Source organism: Curcuma longa, chromosome 12 (genome assembly GCF_044706935.1).
Source record: "Curcuma longa cultivar G26 ecotype Majalengka, Jawa Barat chromosome 12, ITB_CL_G26_1.1, whole genome shotgun sequence".
Taxonomy (NCBI): Eukaryota; Viridiplantae; Streptophyta; class Magnoliopsida; order Zingiberales; family Zingiberaceae; genus Curcuma; species Curcuma longa.
This window is the reverse complement of record NC_133872.1, coordinates 6,731,374-6,752,472: the sequence shown is the minus strand read 5'-3', so window position 1 is coordinate 6,752,472 and position 21,099 is coordinate 6,731,374. Positions and strand designations below refer to the sequence as shown.

General features: G+C 36.0%; 1 protein-coding gene and 1 pseudogene across 10 annotated transcripts in view; one reads left to right on the top strand and one right to left on the bottom strand.

Annotated features, from left to right (window-relative positions):
* Positions 1–1,926: 1,926 nt before the first annotated feature.
* The window catches only part of LOC141842936 (uncharacterized), a 65,135-nt gene continuing 45,962 nt past the window's right edge, over positions 1,927–21,099 (bottom strand). For 2 of the 10 annotated variants that reach the window (XR_012602995.1, XR_012602999.1), the window contains 5 exons: positions 18,313–18,382; positions 18,066–18,129; positions 6,237–6,321; positions 4,947–5,186; positions 4,047–4,859 (listed from right to left, as the gene is read on the bottom strand). The gene's annotated coding sequence lies outside the window, so the exon portion shown is untranslated. Of the gene's footprint in view, positions 2,196–2,287; positions 2,319–2,464; positions 2,563–2,930; positions 3,251–3,558; positions 3,620–4,046; positions 4,860–4,946; positions 5,187–6,236; positions 6,322–16,963; positions 17,030–18,065; positions 18,130–18,312; positions 18,383–18,479; positions 18,579–21,099 lie in introns of those variants that run through there. The other 8 variants (XR_012602994.1, XR_012602991.1, XR_012602992.1 and 5 more) reach the window with 8 other exon arrangements.
* LOC141842715 (uncharacterized) lies at positions 8,578–9,544 on the top strand (annotated as a pseudogene).

Genomic DNA, 21,099 nt, shown 5'->3' with positions numbered 1-21,099 from the left:
ATCATTTATAAGAAGGGAACAGAATACAGTAGTTGATCCTTTATCTCGCCTTCCTAACCAAATGGAGTTTACTGATATATCTTTAGTAACTTGCAAGAACTAGAACAATATAAAAAGATAGTTATAGGAATGTTCATCTACCCTAGCTCTCATTCAGAGCATGCTACATAATTCATCGTTGGAACTCCGCTATGCTTGGGATGGAGAAATTTTACGATATAAAGATAGAATCTTCCTTCCAATGAACTTAGTGGAAAAGAGAGTGATATTAGAGGAATTTCATTCTTCACCAGTTGATGGACATTCTAGTTTCCTAAATGTGAAACCAGAACCAAAAACTTTGTTGCTAAATGTGATGTATGTCAACGAAACAAAGGAGAAAATGTAGCAACCTCGGGTCTTCTTCAAACCCTTACCATACTTGAACAAATATGAACAGACATTTCCATGGATTTCATAGATGGGTTACCAACATCACAAGGATAAACCACTATCATGGTGGTCGTTGATCGCCTCACAAAATATGTCCATTTTTGTTCGTTATCACATCCTTATATAGCTGCCCGTGTTGCTCAAGCATTTGTTGACCACATAATCAAACTATATGGGCTACCATGATATATTGTCATTGATAGAGATCCGATATTTATGAGTAAATTTTAGAAGGAATTATTTCAATTACAGGGCATTAAATTTAATTTTAGCACATTCTATCATCCACAGTCGAATGGATAAACAAAGGTGGTTAATCGATGCTTAAAGAATTATTTATGCTGCTTAACTAGTGATAAACCAAAGGAATGAGTTCATTGGCTTCCGTGGGCAGAATGGTGGTACCACACGACCTACCACTCAGCTACTAAAATTTTATCATTTGAGGTAGATTATGGTTGTGCACCACCCTCGATTAACTCATATGCACATGGATCAATAAATGTGCATCAAGTAGACTAAAACCTACGTGCGGGATCAAATATTGCAACTTTTGAAAAATAACTTATGCAATGCACAAGAAGAATGAAGCAATTGGCAGACAAGCATCATTCAGAAAGAGATTTTGCAATAAGAGATTGGGTTTTTCTAAGACTTCAACTATACATGCAGGCTTCAATCCGTACTTCAACCTCTATGAGATTGTCATCAAAATTTTACGGCCCTTATAAGGTGCTAGAGCATATTGGATCTATTGCTTATCGCCTAGGTCTTCCATAAGATTCTAAAATACACCGTGTTTCATGTGTCGTATTTAAAGAAGAAATTAGGTGACAAATCTCCCTGAAGTGAATTCTGATGATGAAATTAAGTTTCAACCTTGTCTTATTTTAGAACGAATACTTGTGAAAAATGACAATCAAACAACGGTCGAGTTATTAATTCAATGGGACAACTTGTCTATTGATGATGCAACATGGGAGTTACATGACAATTAAAAAAAAATTCCAAAGTTTATTGCTAAAACAGCCTTGAGAGCAAGGTTATTTTAAAGGGAGGTGGAATGATACGATCCTTTTATGGATCTATTCAAATGAACCCTTCAAAACATTATCTTTAGAGTATGATCCTTTAATGAATCTATTCAAATAAACCCTTCAAAACTTTACCTTTAATTCTTCTATTTGTTAGATAAGTTTTATTTTAGATAGGTTATTAGACTTTTTCTCTTGAAAATGTATCCTTATGTGCCTATTTATAGAGATATTATGTAATCTTTAAAGATAAATAATTTCTTTTGATTAATCAATTCCACTTGATTATTGGAAGTCGATCCCCTCAAAGTGATCACCCTATCCCAATTCTCATTTTTTCTTCGATTTTCCATGAGATAGGACATGGATTCCTATCAATAGAATTCTTTCAAGATTTTTTTCATCACTTCAACATGGATCAAATTACAAAAGAAATAAGAGCAATTGTTGCAGAGTTCAGTAAAGTGTGGAAACAAGAATTTAATTGGATGAAACTTGACAACAAACAACAAAATTAAAATACATACTACTAGATTCAACAAGCCAATGCCAATAGATAAGAGGGATGTTGATTGGGAAACATGCCTTACAAACTGCATACGCTGTTAGCAAAAGGAATGGGTAGGTTCTGCAGCAAACATGCCTTCTAGGGACAAAGGGTCGATCAAAGTATGGCATTGGCTGAGATTTAGGCAAAAGTTCTCTTCAGAGCCTCCGTATTTCTTCTACCTCCAATTGCAAGAATAATTTAAATGTACAGACAAAACATGAATTGACTTGAATATTAGAAAGCAAGTCACAAAGGAGAATGATAAACATACCTTTTGAAGCATCCCCCTTTTTAAATCTTAGCTGTCCAGCAAAGCTCATCCATTAGGCAAAAGTGTAAAAAGTTAATCAGAGGCAAAATGATGCAGGTTTCTAATATAGATTGACTTTAGCACTATATTGCAGTTGTGCTAAAGAGTTTTCTAGATGATAAAATCTATGAAGCTTACAAGATTATCAAATTCAGCCTTTCTACTGCACGAACATCGCTGTGCAAAACAATGTCTACAGGCTCAGTGCTTTCTTTGGCAGGAGGCTTCAGCAAGTGCTAAACAATATATCAATAATACCATAGGTTAGCAAAAGGAGAGGCCCCATAGCAGCAGCACAGAAGTGAAGACTACTGACTTGAAGATTAACATAAGCAAATTATCCAAATGGTTAATGGCCATACCTATAATGCAGTTTAAGTATCATATCAGTGCATATTTTTCAAGAATTGTTCAACTTTAGCACAAGTTAGTTTAAAGGAAAAAAACAAAAAGAAAAAATGAAATTGATTCCTCTGCTAAATTAAATCTTTCCCTCTCGTCTTAACATTTTTCTTATCATAACTTGCATTAAAAAAAATCACAAATCATAATGAAGAATATTTATATACTCTCTGAAACACCTTGCCAAAGCTATAACAAGATAAACACAAGGATATCATAGCTAAATACTTCAATAAAAAATTTGACCAGGTTCATTGAAGACATGCCTAATATCTTCTTTCTCAAGACATGCCAAGCTCTATTCAAACTACTAGCCAAGATAATAACTAAAATCGCAAGTATCTACTATCTGCTAATTTGATAAACAATTGTAGGAAAATAAGCATGTTCAAATTGAACCAATGTGCATATTTAACAGCTTGTTGAAAGGGAGTGCTAATAGGTATGTGCTGTTTCTCCTCCTTCATCAACATTTCTTTTACTTTCTTGATAAATTGTTTCTTCCTTGATCCTTCCTCTTTGCTAGAAATATCAAAATAGATAATTCAATATGAAGCTTAACTAAACTAATATCACTAAAAATCAAAGAAATAAAAATATCTACCAGATGGTGCTGTATTAAATGGGGTATTAAAATTAAGAATAGTCATCTTAAAACGCTTCTATTTCTATCTCTTATCTTTAAATATGTAGTACAAAATTAAATTCCTAGACAAAGCCTAATAGATGAGTGGATACTGTGTGCCTGGTTCCAAGGATAACAAACTTAACTGCATTTCCTTTGATCAGTGAAATATCTATTCCTTACTAATTAAATAGATTAAAAGTACCTCAGTCCTAAGCTTGAAAGGATGTTGGCTTGTCACCTTTAATATCTTATTCCAGCTCCTCCTAAGAGAATCAGAACTTTGTCAAGGAGATATCATTCTCATTATAAAACTCCAAAAACAAAACTCCAAGAACAGTTCTCTAATATCACTGTAACACAGAGTTCAAAATCTTACAATCAAGGTTTAAAATATCGAGCCGTGCCGATGTTTCGGTTCCGGACCAGAATGATACAATTTCAGTACCGTATCATACCGTGCCGGTATAGTTTCGATATTTTTAAAATATAAAATATATTAACTAAATTAAAAAATTTAATCTAAATATTTAAAAATAAAATATTTTTTCAAAAATAACAAGATAATTTTATGGATTTTAATAAAGCCTATTTAAATTATCCCCAATTATAGTTAGGAATTGATTATTAAAACCTCAATTAAACCCTAAGTTAAAATCCAAAATCGTGACTGCTTCGCCCCGATCGTGGGCAGCCCGTGAGCAGAGGCATCACCGGGTCCGGGCGATGCCTCCGGAGACATCACCGAGGCCGCGTGACACCTCCGGTGGCGTCGCCACGCCCAGGCAACACCTCCGGAGGCATCTCTCAGCCGGAACTGTTGTGTCAGTGCTGTGCCAATGTCGGTCCATCGATGGAATGAAAAATTTCGCCCGTATCGCCCGATACGGCTTGAAATTTCAATCCCTGCTTACAATACGTTTTTTTTCTTCCTTCATTGCAAGTCCTCCCCAAGTTCAACCTAGAATCATTATGTGAATAGTGTTCATTGAGTGTTGACCAAGATATTATATAAATGATATTATAATAAGGGGATAAGACACCAAGTTTCTAACCTTTGATCGCTACTATCTATCAAAGAACAATTTTGAATCTCTTGGAAGATTTCTAGAAGGTAAAAAACTCTTCAGAAGAGAAAGCATAAGCAGAAGAAGTTTTAGCTGCCACAGTCTTGGATGATTGCTGCAATCCTAGCAATGGACAATTGAATGGATTCAGGTTCCTATACACGCATTTCTCAACTTCATCATCATTTGAAATTGAAAGGAGGCTTTCAAATGCTTTAACCAAATGCTTCATGTGGCTACACTCAGGCTCCGGTATTATGTTCATAGCCTCCTCCATCACCAAGTTTCTCGTATTTTTATTCTCTATTCCGTACAATGGATTTTCAATATCAGTATCCAAGATCTCCCTCATCCCATCCATTCCATCCTTCTCGGTTCTATCTATGATCCTTCAACCTTGACTGTTCGGTGGCGCGAACCTTACAAAACTGGGATAGCACTGAAAAAAATATGAAGTGTAAATTTTAAATGCATATTGAAGTACAGACTCCTCTATTAATATCGATATGAAATTAACAGTGCATACCATCACATTGTCAAATAATTCTTTACAGATGATCCTGTATAAAAGAATGTTAACAAAATGACATAGCCAAGAGTAAGGGGGAAAAGACCTATCTGTTAAAACTAATTGAAAATATAGACAAATTGCTTAATCTGATCAAGAGAGAATTGAAAAAAAGTTCACATTTCAACAAGAATTCACTTGGTGAATTAACAAGGATATCTGCACTTGGACTAAAAATAACGTCGAATGACTTGAGGCCTGCAAAACGAAGCGCAACTATATAATAAGTGTTTATTCCACACTAGGAATAGGTTATCTCTGATGTTGTTCATGTTGGTGATCTATATAAACAAAGGAATGAAAATAAGACTAGCTTAATTGCAAAACCTAACCATATCTTTCACACATATGCTCTAAGCAGATATTAATAGAATAACATCAAATGATCCACACATCGATTAATTTAAATTTGCAGTGAATGATGAACAAGAAACAACAATATGGCTAGTCTTGTGAAGAATTAACAAAAAATCTACCAAATTAAAAGTACAAAGTGAAAAAAGTTTGCTTAATTCAATTCCATTCTCTTACATTTTGCAAGCTCATAATCATATCTTCTTCGCCAAATAATAATTCAATATTGTAGAAATCATCTTTCTTAGTCACTAGAATGATTTGCCATAAATATCTAAGAGGCATAGTATTCATTGTTGGTAAAACTGATAAGCTAGAAGCATCATAGGAACCTAGCATTTGGAAATTAACTTTTTATCTCATGGGAAACTAGAGGAAAAGATACTATTAAAGCGACAACATTTTAAAAAGGAAAAGATACTTTTTATCACATGATGAGAAGCAACTACATGAAACTATTAAAAAATTGAATATAATAAGATGAAAAAGCGACAACTTCCCAACAAGATACTCGCACTATAAGCACAGTTGTTTATAAAGACCAAATGTCTTGTTGTAATAACTCAGAATGGGAAAATGGAAGACATTTTACAAATTCCAAGATTATTGGATGTCTTGATACTAACATTAATTTGGTTCTTCAGGGAACACATGCTTCCTAATAGACTTCTACTCTAAGAAACCAAATTAAAGTTGGATATAGCAACATCCAAAGAGTTTATGGGGTAAAAACAATGAAGGTATTGAATCCCAATACTACTAGACACAATGAAAGGTAGAAAATGATTTGAATACATGAAATATCAAATTTAAAATATCTATATTAGAAAAGATAAGGAAGGATAAAGTCTAACCTAATAATAGTCCAAAAAAGATTTAAATGAAAAAACTAACCTTAAGAGAAGATGTTGATGTCAACTTTCCAACCACACCAACATGACTTGTTGTGCTCCACTGACTATAATAAAAAAAAATGTACCTACAAAAACATTCGTAACGCATGGTAGGCAAGGTAATGTAAAAATTCTAAAGGTGAAATTATCTAAGAAAACAATCCTAGAAGAAGACCAATAATATATTTTAGTTATGTTGAAGAAGGGTCGAAAATGAATCTTTAATCAAAAATTCAAATTTAAACAATCAAAATATTAAGAGGAAGTAAAAAAGAAATGATGCATTAAGCTCCTTGATGAGAAAGTTACAAACTAAAATCACATGGTTGGGAGTTTCAACACACCACCAACCATGAGAGATATATGGTTGCAGCCACAAAGATAAACTCCAAATTCTATTTGCAAGTTAAGAGCATGGCATCTTATATTTCACAATTGTACAATTAAAAATCTTGCAAAAGCAACTTATAATTTGAAATAAGAAGCATTTTGTAACAACATCTATAATGAAAAAGAAAAATATATTGAGTGCAAAGTAATAGAAGGAAAAGAAAAAAATTTGAAGCTATGATGGACTGATTGGATGGGAAACCAGAGGAACAAAATGATAGAGAATTTTTTCCTTAATTAACTTATAGAAATTCTTAAAGTAGAGTTATCTGAAAAGTATAAAAGTCAAAAATTCTTAAACAACAGAAATCCAAGCAAAAAGATTTAGAACATCAATGTTGCTTGAAAACTTAAAATCATTAGAAGAACAACTGGAATTTTACAAAGAACAAGTCAAGGAGACCACTAAAAATCACATCTTTTAAGATGGTATATGAGGCTAGAAGCAATTAAATTCAAAGACAACATAGGATAGACACTTCTTAAGTCACAAGTTTTGGAAGAACTTATTCTATAGAAGTGCATCTCACAAATTTAAGAGTACAATAGAGTTAGCTTAAGCCTATCAAAAATGCTTTCCATATGTGTAATAGAAATCAAATAATTTTAGGTATAACTTGATGCAGCTAACCCAAGAGAGCATATCCCATGTAACTTCATTGGTCTAAAAGAGAAAAGGAGGATTTTGTGCAACTACTAAGCTAGTAGTGAGAAGCTCCAACCACAATTAAATTATCAAAAATATTTATTTACATTAAATATTGTTGTGAAAGGCAGGGGTAGACTTGTCTTTTCTCTTATGATCTTAGGGTTATGTTGGCTATATAAACCCATGTACATGGTTTCTTTTGGGAATAAGATAATTTAACATGGTATCAGAGCCAAGTTCCAAAACCTAATTTTTCGTTCCTCTCCTCTCCTGTGTCACGCGGCGCCGGTCCCCCCTGCGATCGGCCAATTCCCCGTGACCCCTCTTCTCTTCTCGTCTCTGCTTGGCGCCGCTTCACCTCGCGAATCCGCTCGGCTGATCCCTTCGCGCGAGTGACGCTGTCCGAGCATCGTGATCCGCTCAGCTAATCCTTCCGCCGCCAGCGTTCGACGCCGCCAGCCATGTGGAGGAGGCTCGAAGCCCCAGCCACCTCTCTCGTGCTCTCAACGCCTCTTCATCGTCTTCCTTGGCTTGCTTCCTCGCCGTCCGACTGTAAGCCAGTCGCGCGTGAGAAGGAGCGGAAGGGAGGTCGTCTTTGTTGCTTCTTGTGAGCTCGCCGTTTGCCCTTTCCACATCGCAACGCGACTCGCCCACTGTTGTTTCTCAAACAGGGACGAATCGAGATCGTGGGAGAGGCAAGAGCGCGGTGCTGTTCTTCTTGGGAGGCTCGCTGTCGCCGAAGAGGAGCCCGTCCTCTGATCTGCTACCGCTGCCGACGCTGCCTCGTTGCGGTTCTCGCTTCTGCCCGATCGCGAGAAACGCTTCGATCCTTGGAACTTTATAACCACAACTTTATTTTATGGCAGATACCTCTGGAGAAACTTCTGGTATTTCTGCAGATCCTATGACTTCTTCTGGACAGGTACAACCTTTTTTCACAATGCCAGGAAATGGAGGATCGAGTCTTCAGATAACCTCAAAGAAATTGACAGAGACAAACTATGCATCTTGGGCAGTTGCTGTTGAACTTTATGTTGAAGGTCATGATAAACTTGATGTCCTTCATGGTACTAAAGTGAAACCAGATGAAAAAGACCCAAACTTTCGTATTTGGAGGCGTGACAATATTCAGCTGATGACTTGGATACTCAATTCCGTCAGTTCTGGCATCAAACAGGTCATTCTTCATAACAAAACAGCTTTTGACATGTGGAAGACACTGGAGCAAATGTACGGACGCAAGCATGACATGCTACGTACTTATCAGCTAAGTAGTCAAATTTTTAAACTTGATCAAGGTTCTATGTCTGTCACCAATTATTTTGCTGCTCTGAAGGGGTTGTGGGATGAGTTTGACTATTACAGGATGGAGGATTGGATTTCCACTGATGATCACCAGAGATATTTAAAACTTCTGGAGAAGGACAGAATTATTAAGTTTCTAGATGGGCTTAATGCAGAGTTTGAGAGTTTAAAAGGACAAATTCTTAGTCTTGATCCTACTCCCTCTCTAGAACAAGTTTATTACAAAGTTCTCAGTGAGGAGGGCAGGAAAAGGACCATGAGCAACAAGGGTATTTCTGCTACCAGCACTCCAATTGGGGAGACTTCTGCTCTTGTCAGTTCTACATACAGGTTCAAGCCTGGGGGAACTAAAGGAAAAGGTGATAAATTTTGTCGGCACTGCAAGAGGACTAATCATGATTCAGATTTTTGTTGGGAGAAATATCCAGAGAAGAAACCTGACAAATTCAAACACAGTGACAAGAAGGCCCCTAGTCGTGGGAATGTTGCTGTCAAGAAATTAGTGGAGGGGAGACTGCTGGTTCCTCTGTGTCTTCTTCTGTTGGGTTGTCCTCTACTGACATTGCCAACCTTCAGCACCTTCTCTCGCGGCTTCAGGCTTCATCTTCTGCCTCTACCCCTCCATCTCAAGCGCACACAGGTATCCGTGGCTTGGGATTGAGTGTTGCTGGTTCAAGCTCTTATAGCCCCTGGGTCATTGACTCAGGAGCTACAGATCATATGACAAACATTGCTAACTCTTTCATTTCCTACTCTTTGTCCTCTGGGCAAGATAAAGTGACCATTGCAAATGGAACCAAGGCCACTGTTGCTGGCAAAGGTTCCATACAACTGGCAGATCATTTTATCCTATCCTCTGCTCTTCATGTTCCTTCTATTTCTCTTAATTTACTTTCTGTTAGCAGCATTACAAAACAACTTCACTGCTCAGTAACCTTTTTTCCTGATCATTGTGTCTTCCAGGATCTCGAGACCAAGCAAATGATTGGGACTGGCCGTGAAGTAGGAGGTCTTTATTACTATCAGCTTGGAACAGCCTCTGCTCTGAAGATCTACAGCACAGTGTTTGGAGAATAAACATCAAGACATCCTCTTATGGCATTCACGGTTGGGACATTTATCCTTTAGGTCTTTGAAAGTTTTATTTCCTAGTCTTTTCTCGTCAATTTCTTTTGAGTCACTTCAGTGTGAAGTCTGTCAGTTATCAAAACATTGTAGAACTCAATTTTCTGAGTCCATAAATAAAAGTTCTTCTCCATTTGATCTTGTTCATTCTGATGTGTGGGGGCCCTCTCCTGTGACTTCTTTGGATGGCTATCGATATTTTCTCTCTTTTATTGATGATTACACCCATTGTACATGGCTTTATTTGATGAAAAGCAGGGAAGAAGTTCCTCGACTCATTCAAACCTTTTGTCAAATGGTAGAAACTCAATTTCATACAAGAGTAAAGACTTTACGTTCTGATAATGCCCGTGAGTACTTTGCTCAGTCTCTAAATACTTTCCTTGAGGATTCAGGAATTCTTCATGAGTCATCCTGTCCCTACACACCACAACAGAATGGAGTGGCTGAAAGAAAGAATCGTCATATCCTTGAAACAGCCCGTGCACTATTATTTCAACGCCACTTACCCAAATATTTCTGGGCTGATGCTGTCCTTGCCGCTGCCTATATCATCAATAGATTGCCATCCAAAGGTCTCGGGTATCGGTGCCCTCTCACTATTCTTCGGCCTGGCACCACGTTGTTCTCCCTTACACCTCGGGTTTTTGGCTCTCTCTGCTTTATTCATGTTCTTGGTCCTAAGTCCTCCAAACTTGATCCTCGTTCTATACGGGGAGTTTTTCTAGGATATTCCACTTGTCAGAAAGGCTACAAGTGCTTTGATCCTATTACTAGGACAAGATATGTCTTGAAGGATGTTACCTTTTTTGAGTCCGAGTCTTATTATTCTCTTCAGCCTCATCCTCAGGGGGAGAATATTCCCTCTTCTGTGTCTCCTTGTGTACCTCAAGTGGTCCCATCTCCTGTGTCTCCTTGTGTACTCAAGTGGTCCTCTTCTGTGTCTCCTTGTGTACCTCAAGTGGTCCCATCTCCTATTCCACTGGATGCCATAAAGGAAAATACATCACTGGGCTCGCAATCTTCACAGGAAACTATTACTTACAAGCGACGAAGACACAAGCAAGGACCTACTACTGACCGGCTAGCCGAATCAGATGCTCTGGCTCCTGATTCCTTGGAGCAGTCATTGAATATGAATGAGCTGAACCTTCCTGTTGCTGTTAGGAAGGGGGTCAGGTCATGTACTCAACATCCTATCTCCAATCACGTTTCTTACTCTCGTTTGTCTTCTTCATATCATGCTTTTGTTTCACAGTTATCAAACCATGCTATACCTTCTTCTTATTATGAAGCTGTAAAGGATGCTAGGTGGATGGAAGCAATGAATGAAGAGATAGAGGCTCTTAACAGAAATGGTACTTGGGAATTAGTTGATCCTCCAAAGGGGAAGAACTTGGTTGGTTCTAAATGGGTCTATGCTATCAAGTATAATTCAGAGGGTGAAGTGGTCAGATATAAAGCCAGACTTGTTGCCAAGGGATTCACTCAAACATATGGGGTGGATTACTTGGAGACTTTTGCTCCAGTTGCAAAACTGAATTCAGTCAGAGTAATTATTTCTCTTGCTGCTCAATATGATTGGCCTCTATTTCAGCTAGATGTTAAAAATGCTTTTTTGAATGGTGATCTTCATGAAGAAGTCTACATGTTACCACCTCCTGGAATCGAAACAAAAGGGAAAATTTGCAGGCTAAGAAAAGCTTTGTATGGGCTTAAACAATCTCCCAGAGCATGGTTTGATAGGTTTTGCAAAGCCATGATATTGTTTGGCTTTAAACAAGGAAATGCTGATCATACACTTTTTGTTAAAAAGAAAGAGGGCAGAACTACCATTCTCTTGGTTTATGTTGATGACATGATAGTTACAGGTGATGACGAAGCTGAAATCCAGGCTCTCAAGTCCAAGTTAACATCAGAATTTGAAATTAAAGATCTTGGACTATTGAGGTACTTCCTTGGTATTGAAGTTGCTCGATCTCAAAAAGGAATTTATATGTGTCAGAGAAAGTATGTGTTGGATTTACTCAAGGAGACAGGGAAGTTGGGTTGTCGACCAGCATCTACTCCTATAGAAGTAAATCATGATCTTACTAGTTCTAATGGGGAAGATCTTACAAGTCTGGAAAAGGGAACGTATCAAAGGTTGGTTGGAAAATTACTATATTTGTCTATGACTAGACCTGACATCACCTATGCTGTTAGTGTGGTGAGCCAGTACATGCATGCTCCTAAAACTGTCCATATGAAGGCTGTTGACAGGATTTTAAGGTACTTGAAGTCATGTCCCGGAAAAGGCTTGCTGTTCAAAGGAGGTGGTAATCTGAAAGTGGAATGTTATTCTGATGCAGATTGGGCTGGTTCTCGAGATGATAGAAGGTCCACTTCTGGCTATTGCACTTTTTTGGGAGGAAACCTGGTAACTTGGAGAAGTAAGAAACAAAATGTTTGTGCACGGTCCAGTGCTGAAGCAGAATATCGAGCCATGGCACATGGTCTTGCAGAAATGCTATGGTTGTGTTTTTTGTTGGAAGACATGGTAACATACAATTTCAAAATTACTTCCCTTTAGGAAGTAGTAAAAGTCACAATCATTAAGGAAAGGTAGCTCTAAAAAAATAAGAAAATCAGTTGTTCAATTATCCACGAAGCTCAATAAGGCCAAGTAAAGGATAAAAGTTCTTCTTAAAGAATTAGAAAAATCCATTGGAGAATTGGATAAGCATAGAGAAGTAACAAGACATAGTATCTATGTCAGACAAGCAAATACACATTTATTCAATTTGTTAGAGTTGAAGAAATTGGATCTAGCATGGCTGAATGAAAGGACATTTTGAGGAACAACAAGATGAATTTGTAGAGAAGGTTCTAGTACCACTTTAAATTTCTTCATTAGAAATGTATCATGAGAATTAGGGAGTTAGAAACATACCACATTTATTACTAAATGAAAAATGAACTATCTAATTTAGAAAGAAGACAAACATCAAAGTTTGTGCATTTGAAAAAATTGATGAAGGATTGAGAATAAACAAAAGAAATGGAAGTAAGCAATTTTCAATGACCACCAAGTGTAGATATCAATTTTAAAATATAATTTGTCTAATTAGATAAAAAAAGAGTAATTTGGAGATTCATTTATAGATCTTATTAATAAGTTGACAAATGTTGCACAATTTGGAGAGGGAGTTATAGGATGTACTAAATGCAATAATTAAAGCAAAAAAAGGTCTTTAGGAATTCATCTAAAGAGTTGCATCTTCGGAAAATAAGCTCAGTCTTTAAGAGATGAAGGAGAGAGCTAACTATCTAATAGCAATCTACTTGAGAAGCTAAAACATGCTAACTTAAAAATGCAACAACGTATTAAAGTTGTATATAAGAGGAATTCATTGCAAGAAATTCATAGTTGAACATGCTAAATGAATCATTAGTTGAAACTCAAGGCGTAGCAGCAAGCTTCAACCATAAGTAGTCAGAAACAAGAGAATTGCTTAATAAGTTAAACCCAACTTGAGAAAAGACACAACATGTCAACTCACTTAATGTAGAGGTAAGGATATAAACCACAAATATCAATTACGTTGAAGAAAATGTTTAGGAAAATAAGGTGACTTGGAAACAAAAGGGTATTGGAAGCTAATTAAAGATGTTAGAATATAGAAGGAGAATTGTCCCTTGATACTTAAGTGAATTTTTAAAGAAGAATTATCTAAGAAAACTTCTCAATAAAAGATCCAGAAGAAATATTTAGATGAGTTGAAGAAGAATACTAAAATTTACTGCCTAGAACTTTGATTTGCATTCAACTAAAGAATCATAAATAATTTACAATTTAAGATTTTAGGTAATAAAAGAGAGTTCAAATAGAAGTATTAAGAGCTCTACTTGGGTTCTATGTAAACGAATTAGAATAGTTGGAATTATACAAATAAATGTTATGACTAATACATATATAATTGGCAAGGTTTAAAATATCGAGCCGTGCCGGAGTTTCTGTCCCGGACCGGAACGATACAGTTTCGGTACCGTATCGTATCGTGCCGGTATAGTTTCGGTATTTTTAAAATATAAAATATATTAATTAAAATAAAAAATTTAATCTAAATATTTAAAAATAAATTTTTTTTGATAATTTATAGGTTTTAATAAAGCCTATTTAAATTATCTCGAATTATAACTTTGAACTATAGCTAGGAGTTGATTATTAAAATTTAATTAAAACCTAAAGTTTTAAAAACCAAAAAAAATGGAAAAATCGTGTCGCGCCGCGCGATCGGTGCTCCTGCGCGGAGCGTCGCCGGGCCCCGACGACGTCGCCGGCCCCGGGCGGGGGCTCCGACGGCTTCGCCGGCCCCGGGCGGGGCCTCTGGCGACGTCGCCGGCCCCGTGCGGGGCCTCCGGTGGCGTCGCCGAGGCCTCGCGACGCCTCCGAAGGCGTCGCGCGAGGTCGCGGGACGCCTCCGGAGGCGTGCCGAGCCCAGGCGACGCCTCCGGAGGCGTTCCCCGACCGGAATTCGTGTGCCGGCGGTGCTGTGCCGGTGTCGCGGCGGAACGAATTTTTTCATGCGTATTGGGCGATATGGCACGAGATTTTAATCCTTGGATAAAAGTAGCATAGTTCAAAAATGAGATTATCATATCCTAAAGGAAGTATGCAATGGATATTTTAGAAGAAACAGACATGTCAAACTTAAAAATAGTTGACAACCCCATGGATCCTAATGTCAAGCTCCTGCCAAATCAGGAGGAGTCTCTTCCAGATCCTGAACGATATAGGCGATTAGTAGGAAGATTAAGCTACCTTACTGTTACTCGTCTGAGATATCTCATTTGCAATAAGTGTAGTAAGTCAATTTCTCAACTCTCTATGTAATGTTGTGACTCGTATTATCCGATATATCAGAGGCGCTCTAGGAAAGGATCTTTTGTATAGAAACAAAGGACATATTCGAGTCGTAGGGTATTCTGATGCAGATTGGGTAGGATCTCCCATTGATAGGAGATCTACTTCTGGATTTTGTATATTTGTCAGAGATAATCTTGTTTCTTGGAAAAGCAAAAAAGCAAAATATTATGGCAAGATCCAGTGCAAAGGCAGAATATCAAGTTATGACCATAGCTAGCGTATATGGCTCAAACAGTTACTTCAAGAACTAAGATTTAGAGAGGTTACACAAATATCACTTATATGTGACAACCAAGTCGTCATGCATATCGTCTCGAATCCAATTTTTCATGAGAGGACAAAGCATAATAAAGTCGACTATCATTTTGTCAAAGAGAAAGTCATATCCGGTGAAATATCTACTAGTTTTGTTAACTCACATGATCAACTAGCAGATATATTTACTAAGTCACTGAGAGGTCCTCGAATCGACTACATATGTAACAAGCTGGGTGATATGATTTATATTCACCAGCTTGAGGGGAAGTGTTAGAATATTTAAGAATATTAGCCTATAAAAATATATATTTTCCTAGAATAGGTCTCTTAGAATAGGTCCCTAAAATTAATATATAAATAGGGCCTATTTTTTATAATGATTTTATAATGAAATAAGATTTCTTGTGTTATTTTACAGATCTAATATATTTATAAATCAACAGCAACTTCAATAAACTTAGAAATATAAAACACAAAAGATAAATATAACATAAGTGATAAGGAAACATTTCTAATATATTTAGAATGGAAGGGCAAACAAAGAGAATATCTTAATAGATATGTTCATTCATAGACTCCTAAATGTACGACTTAGGGAGATGACTCGGGCATACAAGGTGGATAAGGAGCCAAGAATTCAAATAAATGAAGTGACAAGCTGGATGAAACATGCAACAGCCAAGAGTTGAAGGAGCTTTAAGTACTCCTATGCCGGAATGAGACTAAGGCTCATGTTGGCCTGAAATGATGCTAAGGTTTGGGTGATTTAGAAAAGTTGAATCATCCTAAACATATAACAAAAAGGATGGTTATTGTTCATAGTGGACTAAATGAGTTAGGCCCAAAAAGGAAATTTGTTCGATTTTGGCTGAGAAGGCACAGTGATGAGTCGTAGCCTCTTGATAGGCTTGGAGGCTAATGAGTAGGTCTCTCTGATGTGTTAGCCCTTTATCCAGCGAGAGATGGTAGAAGCGACAACACTACTATTGTAGGATGGGCAGACTAGATGTTGTCAACCTGGGTCATAAGAGACCCGTGTAGGGAAGGAACCTAGGGAAAGATTTCAAAGGCCTCGAAAGAAGGATTGGGGCCAAATTACTTCACCAAAGGAAGATCAAGCTCATACCGAAGTACCTTTTATTCCTCTGCTAGAACGAGACTGAGTTTCAAGTTTAGTCGACATGATGATTTGAAGACATATGCAGAACAATCATGAGCCATAGTGCTACACCGAAGAAGAATCTAAGCTTAGATTTACCATTCAAAATGCGTAAGCATCTGCCTCCTTTTCTGGAGCTCCACTAGAGGATTCTTGATGGAATCCTAAAGAAGGGTGCATGCGATTGGAAGCTATAGAGGATGCAGATGATGAGGCCTGTGATGCATGAATAGGGAAGGGCATCTTGATGGAATTCTAAAGAAGGGTGCATGCAGTTGGAAGCTACAGAGGATGCGGATGATGAGGCATGTGATGCATGAATAGGGAAGGGCATCTGTGGATGGGACTTGCATGGAAGGACAGGTAGTGCAAATGATCAACACAACAAAGAACAAGAAGTTAAGGATGGAAGGCGTCTCTAGTACCATATTTAAATTAGGAGCATAGCCAACCCCCCCCCCCCCCCTTTGGCCCCCCCCCCCCCCCCCCCCCCCCGTGACCTCTAGGTCACATGGCAGCAACCTTACCGTTGCGCCCTCCCCTTCTATATATATGTATGATATTATTAAAGATAAAAAAATTAAAAGTAGATGCCAACATCTTAGTAGATGACATCAAACTATTATTTTACCAAATAAATAAAGTAGGACTGAAATAGAAAATAGAATCCATATGAAATTTTGAAAGATATGAAATCTTTTACAAAATATAAAGCTAGAAAGAGTCACTACAGCTTAAAAATAATAATAATAATAAAGAACAAAGAATATTGATAAACAGGCTGATTCAATAGCCACCAAAGACAACATATATCATGTTAACTTTACTAATGGCAAATAATATGCACATTGCAAGAATTGAGGATGCTTAACAGAATCAAAATACTAACTCAGTACTTATCATATTTCTGAATAAGCCATTCAAACCCCCAACCTTGCCAACAAACTTAATTGCTTCTTCTGTGTGTGGCAAAGCAAGCTCCATGAAGTATGAAGTTATCTGAAGATTTTTTTAGGTTAGCATGCAATAATAACATAAAGCCTTTCAATAGATGGTAGTAGGTTTATTCATATGTCAATATGCAAGAAAAATCAGACTAGACATGCGATTTCCTTGAAAAACCATAAAAAACATATATAGGAATTAAATTAAATACATCAATAATGTGTGGTATTTCCTATCCCAGTAAATTTCAAGGCAATTTACCAACTAAACAAATGCTTAGGAATATCATCTGGTCCAACTACTTTTTCATTGTTCGTCCCATCTAAGACCTCTTCTACTTTTGAAATAAAAAATTTAAATTTTTATACTCTTCTGATCTACTTAAACTTCCTAAACTAAGTTGGTCACCTAAACCTTCATTAAAAAATTGATAAAAAATACCTCTTTCCATTGCTTCTTTATTTCCTCATCCCCTTCACTAGTATCCTATTAGATTCATTCACTAGTATCTTCAACGCATCCAAATCACTAAGAGAGTGCAAGGATAGATATCCTTGTAATGAGCTAGACTTTTACAATATATTTAAACCATATCGAATGATTGGGTAATTCCACCTAATCACCAATAAAAGATAGAGATGGCACCTTATGAAATCAGAATTGAAAAGCTACAATACATTCTTAAATTTCAACCATAGGTAGCTTTCAGTTTAAAAGAGATACTTATCATTAAATTCAATACCTAACAAATTAATGCTCAAAAAAGATCTTAATTTTCAAATAAGCATCCAAAAATCAAGATATTTACAAACAAAATCCAAATGTTAAAGGTTGACTTTCTAGTGTAACATCATTCAAATTATTAGCATGTTGCGATGTGCGAATTGGTGAATGGACTTATATTAGAAGCAACACTATCTAGTAAAAAGAATAAGCCAACAGTTTTTTTTTAATTTCTTGTGCGTTAATGTGCATATTTTATAATCAAATTTTTATCAATAATCAGTCTGTGGAAGTTGAGGGGAATCAGAATCTGAAAGTGAAACAAAATGGTAATGAGAATAAAAAAGAATAATAATAGAAGTGCTACCCTTTCCTCCACTTGCAATTATTTCTATAAAGGGTTTCTCTGCATGTTTTGATTTTCTATCCAACTGCAAGAAACAGAAAATAAAAAGAAAGATTCAGAACATCAAAGATATCAACAAATATATAAAGAAATACTAGAACCTAAAAGCCATTTATTATGAAAAGGAATGTACACCCAATCTTACTTTTCCATATATTGATAGTTTAGTTTCAATCATTGATAACAAGGTCTGATGATCCCAACTTACCCAGTATCTCTTCACCAGATTGCGTTGACGTATTGCCTGATTCTCTAAATATGTCCTTTTAAAGAGGAGCCTACAAAAAAACATGAGGAAAAGCAATTAGCAATGCAAAATTAAAATCAAATCCAAAATTGGAAGATCAAAACATAAATAGCACTGCAGAATTGTACAGAAGCTCTATAGGTTGCTTGGACAAGTTTTTTCAGCCAAGTAGATTTTGATTCATCATCATGAAATTTGATAATAAGTGTATGAGTTGATTCCAATGCCTGGACAATAAGATTGGTGCATAGATAAGAGATGCTCAAAATAAGAGATGGAATTGTATAAATGAATCAACAATGCAGAAAAAGCATAGTTGATCAAAGAAATAAAACATATATGAATATTTAGCATTATAGAACACACATCAAGGTCAAATGCATAAATGCATGAATATAAAACCAGGTAGGTATTGCCAAATATGGCAAAGTGTACAGATCAAAGCATGGATGAATACTTTGACTAATGCTACCATGTCATACAAGCCTTTAACTCAGCTTGTGTCAAGTAAGATAAACTCCAATAGCTACAGGTCCTTTTTTCTCTTTTTTTGTTTCAACTTTCTCTACCAAGTGACGAAGTGACACCAATTAAATTTTAGATGTCTTACAAGCAGTTTATAACCTAGGTAACAAAAACATATGGGACTGAACTCACATTGCAAATAACAAGAATCATAGCAGCCATATGATGGAAGATGCTCTTTAAACTATTAGTGCGTTTATGGGAGAACCAAGGTCAGCATAGTCTAAATCATTTTAGCATAGTTAACGGAATGGTGTCATTCATGTAGAAAACAATTTTAAACCTTACTCCAATGATCCAAAAATTAGAAATCATTTGCCTGACTAAATTCCAGAAATTGTTATGCAGCTTGACAAATAAATCATATGCATTAAGAGTAATATTTGAGTGTGAAAGTCCTTTTCATGTATTTTGTACACAGTTTCAAAGTGTCAGCTAATATTCGTTTGTATGTGGTTGAATCATATCATTCCAGTTACTGATTCAATCTGATAGCAAGGTTTAAAATTTTAAGTCATGTCATAGTTTCAATCTTTAATAAAAACATTAGTGTCGGTACCATATCAGTGTTCCTACATATAGTAACGACTAGAAGGAAAGAACAAAAAAGATAAAGAAGAAAATAAAGAAAAATACACAATTATATACCTAAATTTGAACTGTGTCCCATGTAAAATTTCAGGTCATGTCATAGTTTCAATCTTTAATAAAAACAATAGTGTTTCAGTACCATATCAATGTTCGTACGTACAGTGGCAATTAGAGAGAAAGAACGAAAAAAGATGAAGCAGAAAAGAAAGAAAAATACACAAGTATATACCTAAATTTGAACTTTATATCCCATGTAGAATGATACAATTTTGAGATTGTGTTGTACAAACACAAGGTAAAAAAAATTAATAAACATGTCCATTCATCTTGACATGTGTTGTAGCTTGCTAAGCGGCGTCGAACATCAATAAGATAAGAACTTAAATATATTTGAAACAAGGGCACAGATAGTGTGTCAAGTAATATTATGTTTCAATAAGTTATTAGAACGGTGTTGCCGCCCAACATGATACAAGATTTCAAACCATATTTAAAAATGTATCAACATGATAAATATCATTGTGTCGTCATATCAATAAGGTTTCAGTGGAGAGAGAGAGAGAGAGAGAGAGAGAGAGAGAGAGATGTACAAACAAAAAGCGCTATCCAACACAAGAAGATTCTCTTTCTCAAGATTGGGAGATGTAAAAAAAATCGAAGTAAAGAAAAATGAAGCTAGTTGTTGAAATCAAGATATATCCTTATCCGCACCAGATCTAGTTTCACTTTTGTTGATCCAAGTACAATTCTGAATGGTTAATCAAGATATATTTGTTAACTTGAAGATAATCAATTGTAATGCTAGATGAATGTGCTGAGAGTATAATTCATAATGGGTCTTCTATAAGGAACAAATGCTCTAATCTAATACACAGTATTCATTTTCATATAAGAAAGGTATTTGTTGTATTTTTCTAACTTATTGCTTCAAAATTTTAATTTAATTGCCTTTATAATAGTCAAATAGAAAGGGATTATTCAAGATTATCCAAACTAACCTAAAACATCTAAACTATGTCAGATCCAATGCCTACTTATTGTTCAAGTACCTCAGTCTTAACAATAGAATATCTTTACATTCAATGGACATTTTAAAGGTTGGCATTTAATATAGCAAATAGTTTATCAGGACTCCTATAATTTGAGATTTCAAATACCTTTTAGCTCTCACAAAATCGTTTTCAATTATTATCATTATCATCCATCTTAATAAAAGATGGATTATATTTGCACTAAGACGACCGGAACTTCCTTCATTCCATGTATGACACGCAACTTCAAGGATGCATTCTCAGAACAAACAACATTGGGTGACCTCTTCCTAAACCTAGGGTTGGTGCTTAGTACCCCACCAGCATTGGCACCAAGCACAACCCTACATCTTATTCCAGCCACAGAGCATCTTAGAACAAGATCTCAAACCTTGCTTTATATTACTATATATTGAAATTAATATATATGATAAATTAAAATTACTAATATTTCATGTTACAAGATCTCAAAGAATGCAATAAAACACTAGTATTTCAAGTTAATCTAAAATAAATAAATATGCAAAATATGTCAATACAGAAACCAACAGAAAACTTGGAGCAAAAAATGACAGAAAAATAATGTGTTTTATGTTAAAAA